Source organism: Stegodyphus dumicola, chromosome 12 (assembly GCF_044657685.1).
Source record: "Stegodyphus dumicola isolate Sdum_Otavi_A_Nest chromosome 12, ASM4465768v1".
In the NCBI taxonomy this organism is placed as follows: Eukaryota; Metazoa; Arthropoda; class Arachnida; order Araneae; family Eresidae; genus Stegodyphus; species Stegodyphus dumicola.
In genome coordinates, this window is record NC_140779.1 from 114,901,227 (window position 1) to 114,911,249 (window position 10,023).

Genomic DNA, 10,023 nt, shown 5'->3' on the forward strand with positions numbered 1-10,023 from the left:
GTACGAAGCAAGTAAAAAGCTGCCGAATTGGTACAGTCTGATATTTCTGGTTGCTAGCTGCCATATAAGTGCGCTATAGGAGCTTGATTATACAAGCTGAATAACAAGATGGATAAGAATCATCTTATTTATTTATTTATTTTTTCATAATCAGCTTTGACAATTATCTGAATTTGAAAACATTTTTAAAAACTAATATTTCAAGAACAGAATGTTTTCTTGAAATTTATATTATTTATTCTAACTAAATACAAATTCAGTTTCAAGCTTCAATTTAAGTAATTAATTTCAACATTAAATTCTACTTTTAAGGAAAGAGAACTTAAAACATGTAATAACTATAATTGTTGATTTTACCAAATTATATTCTGAATCGCGGCCCAACTGGTATAGTGATTAGCGTCGCTGATTGCCGCGCCGAAGGACTCAGGTTCGAATCCCGGAAAAGGCATGGATGTTTGTAAATGCATAGTGTCGGTTTGTAAACATGCGGCGAGCCGAAAGTATTCTCGTGGGGTTGGTAGAAGGGGAGAGGGGTAGGAAACCCTTTGACCCGTCCCCCGGGGTGCTCTCCATCAAATCCGCCTCCAAATTGGGGGCGGAACTGAGCTAAATCGCACTGACACCTGAATGGTGCTCAAGGCTGTTGCCAACTACTGGCGTAATTTAACGCTCCTTGCCACGAGGAATTTCGTTTGCTTGGGCTGACTACGTGAGATAAGTTAACATATGCAACAACAACAACATATTCTGAAGCAGAAACACTTATTACTCAATATTTAAATAAAATGGATACTATCTATATATAAATTGGAGTCACAATCCTTTTGTTTTCGTTATCTTAACCAAAACTGATACACTTAAAAGATGGCTAACAAGCGATTTCCGATTTAAACTTTATAACGTTAAATAAATAAAACATCTCAAAGGTCTCCCAAAAGGGTTTTTTTTACTTATTACGTGTTCTGCTCTTAGGCACTACATGGAAAGGGGGGATGGAGCGTGGACGTCTTTTTCAGGAAAACTGGCTCATATCCACGTTACACATGGGGAAAATCACAAGAACGCTCATGCAGCCCTCCACCGTTCTCCGAGACTTGAACTCCCGATCGAACTATCAGTGTTCAGCGGCTTTTGCCGCTCGGCTGCTGGTTCGGCTCAAAATAGTTTGTTAATTCTTTTCGATGCTCTTGAAGAGCTAGCAGTCTGCTAACCCATTTCTTTTTGTCTTTCTTGCTTTAATATTAAGCCTCATTTTCTTCGCACTTACGCCACATGCAATTCAAAAGCAAAATTACAAACATTTTAAAGCAGTATGTGTTTAGAATTGCCGATGAAGTGTTAAGAGCTGGCATATGTTTTTCTATTTTTTTCAGTCTTTTCTCAGTTTATTAAGTTTTCGTAGTAAGATATGGCTTTACAAAATATTTTTGTCTCTTTATTTTTAACGTTTTGCGTGTTAAATTTATTAATTAAATATCGTATTCTTCGCCCTTACTCCACATAAAATTCAGTTGATTATTAAAATCTCGAAATATTTAAAAACAGCATATATTTAGAACTTTCGATAAATAGTCTCGAGCGCTGGAGATAACAATGTTTTAATCAGCACAGTGTTGACACTGCTGGCTTTCATATCGTTCAGTTCGTTAAAAATTCATAAAAGATTTACAAAATAAAAAATGAAAGATTAGAAATTCCAAATTTGGACTCCCAGGTGCACATCTTCAAATGGAGAGCTACGTTATTTAAAATTTGATGGCCGTAGGTACTATCGCTTTTTCACAGTGCCAGAAGCGTACATATATTTATGCAGATTCTTCATTATTTAATTTATTTAAAAGTCATACAGGGAGATAATATGTTTTGGTAACAATCTGAAAAGTGGTTCAGCCATTTGAAGCTGCTAAATCCATTTTTGGGACTAATAATCCAATTAGGCTAACGCCATTTTGGGCTAAATGTCTAAAACTGTGGCACTGATTTCGATACTCATGAAGATCCACAATGCTTTCAATTAAATATTTGAACTGAAAAGTAAAGTAGAAAATTTGTTAGTGTACCTCAATATTACCGCAAATGAAAAAGAAGATGTTTTTAAAAAATTCCTCAAACTGATATGTAAACAATTGTTGAAAAAAAAATATTGTTAATTGTTTAAATACCGTCAGATTGGCTATTGATGTAGAAGAAAGTTTGAGTAATTCCAATAAGACAAAAATAAATGTGCATGAAATGTGGGTTAAAAATCATATATAACTGTGGAAGAAATAAAAGAGAGAAATATTCAGGATCTAAACTTTGATTTTGGAACATTACTTCCAATTTTATGAATGTTTCGTAATTCCAGATATCACAATAATCGTGTTAAATATAATATAAAAGATGCTTTCTGATTACTACACCTCCAATGGATTTTGTTTTTGTCCAGTTGTCTTTTGTTTTTATCCTCTACAGTCATTTGGCTTATGGTAACCGTGGGAAGCAGTTCTTTGAAATAAAACCAAATGGCAATCGGAAGACGACATTCCATTTTGTAAGAGATTATTCAACACAGAGCTTGTATTAAAAATCTTTTCAATCCAAGCACAGCCTTTTGTAAGAAAAATAGCACGCTTTTGAAAGGCTTCTGAAGTTTAATAATAATAAAAATCTCATTCTTTACGCAAGCTGATATCTTGCACATGATTAATCCGAATTTGTATTGTGCTGAAGGAATTCTTCGTTTGTTGAATTCTGTGTCGAATTGAGGCCAGGGTGTTAGTGGAAAAACGTTTCGAACGACATTCTCTCTTCTTTTTCTTCTGTTTTATTTTTAAAGAAGGAAGATGTTTCCAATGTAATACAAGGATGGAAGGAAATATTATTACATAAAAACTCGCTTCGAAGGAAATTATGTAAAAAACTTTAAAACTCTGTTTTTGTATGATGCCCAGAGCAGTGCTTAGTTTGATTGTTGCCTACGTCAAAAAATAAATGCGCGTTTTTATGCTCGATATATGTTGGTAACATTGATATACTTATACAGCCAATTTCTGTTTGTTCCACGCTTCTGACTTGGCAGTCTATTCACAAAAATAATTTTAGAAATTTACAACAAGATAAAAGCTCAAAATGAATTCATTAAATAGTAAGCATACTGATTATTCAACATGTCCACCTCTATGCAGCTCCAGAATGATTCGAAAAAAAAAATATAATAATAAATAGCAAATACTGTATCCATATGTTAAAACTAAAACTTGAAAAGATGTAGCAAAGTAAAAAGAAAATTCGTGATGAATTTCCGAAGTTACAGTAACGCAGCTGATGGAGCTGTATAAATGCCCCTCGCTGATAAGATAATTGCATAATTTCATTGTCTACTGATTATATTTGTTTTCTTTACTTTCTTTTCGGTTTGCTTCTCATATAACTTTGAAATAAAGGGAAACGTACGAATTTTTTTATTAATTACTGGCAGAAATCATATACGTATTTACAACTCCATGGATGATGTTTAAATTTTTATGTTTCAGGCAAGGAGGTTAGAATCTTTATGTCCCGTGCAATGAAAATGAAGCCATGACACGTCACGTATGATGTCATCACTTATCATGGCCGCTGCCATAAGCGGGATTCTGGTTGATTTTGTTTACCTTCTAACTGGTGTTGTTTGTATGTTATCTATACATCACTGAACGTAAGTCTCCCATTCTAAAAAATTTTAATACTTAACGTTATTGATTTTCTACTTAGTTTACAGAAAAATCGCAAGGATTCAATGGTATCTTATGCAAATTATGATTAAAGATACTTTTCTGAGCCTCCGGTCGTCGATATTTGCTATCAAAATCAGTATAATTTTATTTAACAATAGGTTTCAAAGTCTTACCAGTACACTGTACTGCGTCCATGATGAATCTTGACGTCATCTTCTTGATAATTTCTTGGCTTCATATTGGCGATGTCCTGCTTGCTCCTATTCTAACCTCCTTGGCTTCAGGTGATGATTTATATAGCGTTTAGTGGCAATATTCAAAAACAACAACAACAAAACAAAAAAAAAATTGTTTTGAAAACGTATGTCGCTGTTCTTGTCGAAACAGTGAAGCGTAAATGCTTAGAGATATTACTTAGATGTTTAAATAAAAGGGAAAGTATATTACAATGGGTTAGATTTTATTGACATTTACTGTGTGATGTTGATTTTTACTTTAATATGCACACATTTATAGTTCCTTAAAATTTATTTCAGTGACATCCAAGCAAGTGACATTCAAATATCAAGCGGGTCTGAAAGAGGGAAATTTACATTGTTTTCATAAACAAGCTTAAATCTGTGTGAACTATTTTACCTCACTGAAGCTTTACCAGTAATAAAAAGTCACTTTAGTATCATAAATTATTTGGTACTCCCTCATTATATCCACTCCAAATTAATTGTGAATTATTTAATCGCTAATCAACCGAGATATCTAGCCAGCTCGTGAAGCACGAATATAAAAATAAACGACACAGTATGCAACAATAACAATAATACTCACAAGCTCCCTAGGAATATTTTAATTCCGAAACTGCTTTCAACCGTTTCTCAAAAACATATTCCTTTTTTTCCTATGTACTTTTTCCACATAAATCCAGCAGCCTGACTAGATTGTTGATCCACATGTATTGGGTTATTCGGACAGCTATTTCGTTTTTTCCCAACAGAGGGCTTAATTGTATTTTCACAGTCAACTTGACACTTAAGTCGTATGGTCATTTTATATTTTGACAGCTGGTATAGCAAGACTTGTTTGTGAAAAAGTTAGATTGATTTTACGCAGTGTCTTTTCAAATACGGAAAGTGAAAAGCAGCATTTTCAGCATATTTTACTTTTTTACTATCGAAAAGGTAAAAGTACTGTCCGATGTGTGTGGAGAAGATGTATTGACAGTAGAAAAATTGGTTTGCAAAATTTCAATCTGGCAATTTTGATCTGAAAGCGGCACCACGTTCTAGAAGGTCAATTGAAGCAGCTGATGGAGAGCATAAGAACATGAGGAACCCATTTGTCGAGCTTTGAGGTTAAACCTAGGCATTTCAAATGACCATGAACGTTCGAATTTGATAAATTTAGTCTATCAGTGATCTCATGAACTGTTATTTGCAAGTTTGCATCAATTAATGCCTTTATTGTGTCTTCATCAGCTTCAGCTGGCATTCCAGAACGTACTGCATCTTCAAGATCAAAACTGCCAGCTCAAAATTTACAAACCAGTTTGTGCCCTGGCGTTCTGAAAATACGTCTTCTCTATACATATCGGATAATTTTTTTCTTGCTTGAATAGCATTTTTACCTTTTCGATAGTTAATAAAAGTAAAATATGTCGAAAATGCTTCTTTTTACACTGGTGTGCAAAACTTAAGCAACAATGCAAATTTTAATCAGATAACCATGCAGTTGCAGAAAAGGGGTTCTTTATATCAGTACAATGAACACGAAATTCAGTAGAAAGGTCATGCATATGCAAACGTCAGGAAAAAAGTCACAGGTTACGTGATCGTACGCAAAATGCGTGCGGTCGGCGCGCTCCACTCGAGACTACCATAAAAGGAAAGACAGAGACGCAATTAAAGACATTCGATGCAAATAGAGGTGAAATCTTTCGTGAAATATGGCTACAAGAAATCATCTTGATAACTTCACGAGTGGAAGAATGATTGGAAAGCTGGAGGAGGGGCGTAGTGTGACCAGTGTGGCTGAAGATTTCGAAGTCAACAAAAGTGTCGTTTCGCGGGCTTGGAAAGCCTTCCAAGCCATAGGTATAGCTATTAGAAAGATTGGTGGTGGCCGCTCCTGGACAACAACTGCAGCAGATAACCGATATATCGTCCTACAGGCGAAAGGGCCCAAAACCAGTCAGCAAGTTCCATAGCTCAGCAACTGTGTACAGCAACCGGCGACAATTGTCGTGGTTTACTGTGTCCAAACACTTTCACAAAGATGACCTGTTCGCCCGCCGTCCTGAACGCTGCATCCCTTTGAAAGTTGGCCATCGGCACCCTCGTTTAGAGTGGTGCAAGGAGCGCAAAAACTAGGCATCTCATTAATGGAGTCGTGTTCTCCTTACGGATGAGAGTCGTTTTAGTGCCCCAAGCGATTCTCAACGCCAGCTTATTTGGAGAGAGGTAAGGACACGGTTTAATCTCAGTAACATCACGGAAAGAGACCATTGCGGTGTCCTGGAGATCTCGTCTGGGAAGGCATTATGCTGAACGGGCGGACAGAGCTCCACGTTTTCGACAGAAGTTCTGTAACCGGAGATCGCTATTGACAGGAGGTGATCCTTCCCTATGTGCGTCTATTCCGAGGTGCCATTGGACCAGACTTCGTTTTTATGGATGACAATGCACGGCCACACCGAACTTCTGCTTTTTAGAAGCTATAGAAAAGTGGAGATATCACTCGAAGGGATTGGCCAGCGTACTACTCTGATTTAAATCCCATAGAACATGTATGGGATGCTTTGGGGAGACGCCTTGAGGCACGATTACATCCTCGGCGAACATCCAACAACTGAAACAGATGCTGATTGAGGAATGGGCACTCTCACCTCAAGATCTGTTGGACAATCTGGTGCTGAGTGTGGGGAGACAGTTAGAAGTAACTATTGCAGTAAGGGGAGGGCATATCCCATACCAAGGAACATCTGCTTGTTGTTCTTCCTCTTATACAGACAATCACGTGTAACGATACTATGAGTTCAATAAAGTCTGTTTTTGTTTAATTCTATACTGTATGCATTGTATTCATTTTTGCGCAATTATGCATTCGTCATCGTTTAAATACAAAATTATGTCTCTTATTTCTGAATTTCATGTCTCTCAGATGATAACTCGTGGATTTATGTCAAAAAGAACACCTGTTGTTTAAATTTTGCACACCAGTGTACTTTCCATATTTGAAAGGGTACCAATCAAAAACTATTGCGTAGAATGAATTGAACTTTTTCACAAACAAGCCTTGTAATATGAAGCGTCAAAATATATAATGATTATACGGCATAAGTGTGAAGTGGGTTGTGAAAAAACACAATAAAACCCTCTGTTGGGAGAAAGCTAAATTACTTTCCGAACAACTCAATATATGTTGAATAATTTTCTCCATAAGCGACTAGCACCGCTATTTGAGGTCTGAACGACAAAGCGCTTGGCATCTTTCCGGCGTATTCCAACAAAAATCCTCTGTTCTTGTTGACTAGTGGTCATTTGTCTTACGTACAAGTCAGCACAAGGTCAGGAAATTTCTCGAGGCAAGAAGCGCAAGATAACGCTTGCCGTTGGCAACAGCCATGAACACCTTATAAGTGACAGTGCGATTAAGCTCTGTTCCTCCTCCAATTTTGATGAAAAGCACTCCGGGGTCCCGGGTCCGAAGGTTCCCACCCCTCGTGTCCTCTCGGAGATTCGAACCCGAGTTCTTCGGCACGGGGCGACCCCACTGCTGTGGAAGTACTCTGGCAGTTGTTCTTAGGTCGGACGAGCAAACATTAATCGATTTCAACTATTTTATTGTTACCGCCTATTCGTCCATTGAATCTTTGCAACAGATGTAAGGAACACATTCCCCGCATGTAATTATTCCAATCAGTTGCAGCATTTTCACACATATAAAGCTATTTATCATATCATTTGATGCATGACAGCTCCTCTGCCCAAGAATGCATAAATCTAATAGCAGTGGCGAATGAAATTCTATAATCACTGAACCAGTTTTCAACACGGTGGGCTTTTTTTATTTTATGATGCATCTTACACTGGATCTCGGAATAACTTCGTCGTCAAGATAACGTTTTTTGCTGTGGACATTTTTACGTACTGATTTATTAGGTTACACGATATTTCTCCCGCCTTCTCAGTAGTGGTGTAGTGGTCAGCACGCTCGACGTGTATTCGAGAGGTTCGTGGTCCGAATCCCGGCGAGGGCATTGCTCATCTTTCATCTCTCCTGCTTCGAAATAACCTAATGTCTCTACAAGGTAAAAGACTTTCTAGGAAAAAAATATAGGGCATCCACTTCATTATTTGTAAAAAAAAAAAAAAGGTAGTTCACTGAAAATTCACATAAAAGAAAGACATATTAGGGAAAAAAAAAAAAAAAAAAAAAAAAAAAACTAATGCGAATTCGAAAGTTTTAACAAAAATGGAACGCGATTTAATCTAAGAACACATTTATTTTTTGTGTTTTAAATTTCTTAATATGTCTTATTGTGTGATGTTGTGACTTATCTTGCTTGTCTGACAATAACATCAGAACAAGCCCACAGAATTCATAGTGGCAAGGAGTGTGCTATTGCGCTTACCGTTGGCAAGAGCCTTGAGCACCATACAGGTGATATACTATACGTTTTCATTCAGTTCTGAAGGCTTATCTAACCACATTTAAAGTTAAGAATGAACAGACTGACTACTTCCATGCAATCAACAACCTCGTTAAGATGGAGTTTCTCATGTCACTTGCTTAGAATATGGTACAAGAACAGTGGTGGAAAGAATTATTCTGTATGCCTCTGCTATTTGGGGAACTAAAAATCTCTTCACAAATGAGACGTTCACTACTCTCATTACAGCGACACCAGCTTCTTCCCATTTGCAAGGCTTATCGTACCACGTCCACAGCAGCTCTACAAATTATCGCAGGCACGCCGCCTCTGCACTTGTTAGTTGAACGAGAGGCGGCAGTGGCTAACGTAAGTAGGCTACGACTCACCATGAGTCTCCGGGGACAAATCCATATCCATACCGATTATGAGCATCACATACCGCAAGCTCCCTGCCGCACAGCTAAAAGTAACCTTGTGGACACTACCTACTTCAATAGAAAACAGGACTCAGGATTTGCAAATGGTGTTTTCACTGATGGCTCTAAAACTCCAGGGGGCACGGGAAGCGGATTCTGTATACTTTCTGGAAGAGCTTTAACGTACGAGTGGAAAAGAAAGCTCACTTCTGAAAACTCTGTCTTTCAGGCGGAGCTCATAGCTATCAGAGCAGCTCTTCTCCACCTGAAGAATAGTCCCGCGGTGCCCAATATCATCTAGACAGACTCAGCCTCAAGCCTCCCTGCGATAGCTGGAATTCGTTCTCGCAGCCCTATCGTCAGCAGCATTACAGACATTATAACCCACATGCCTGCTTCGCAAAGACCCTCACTCATCTGGGTGCCCGCTCATACGGGAATAGAAGGAAATGAGAGAGCAGATGTAGTCGCAAAGGAAGCAGCGGATTCATTCACTTCGCGAGAAGTCCCGACCCTTAGGCCAGTCTAGGATATAAAGAGTCGGACATTCTTTCAGCTGCTAAGAATGTAGCAAGAAGGTTGGGATCAAGCCTCCACAGGGAGACGTGTATACAATCGCATTCCCAAGGTCAAGACAACAATCCAAACTAATAGCAATTACATGAAGTATTTCCTCATTGGTTATGGGCCTTCCCTTCATACCTCTGCCGCTTTGGCTTGAGAGAGAATGGTAACTGAATATGGGGAGGAGGGTCATCCAGACCATTTTGTGTTCTCCTGCCCACACACAGCACTTAACTGCCTCAAGCAACCAGGAGCCAGATTCTGGCCAAATTGTTTCCAGAATCTACAAAGTAACAGAGTTTCCCAGCGGAAACTGAAAACAATAATTGACTACTGTACTAGCAATTACTCTTCTGAAGCTGGAAGATAGTAGCCATAAAGTACAAACTTTAGTCGTATCTAACACACATTAGGTTCTAACAATGCGATTTCTAAGCACAGTTCTCTTAGAAATAGACATGGCACCTTCAGTATGGCATTAACTGTTCTTGAATTGGCACATTTATTAACCTGAAGACAGATTACTTGCTCTGCAAAGCATAGCAGTATGCACGTTAGAACTATAGAAGCTAGTTCAATATGTCAGCAACAGAGTATGTGATATGCATGTTCAATATGTAATTTTATATTTATGCTGTACGAAGTTTTCATACACAAAGTTTGTACTGTATCTGAATGCTGTATTGTATCTGTT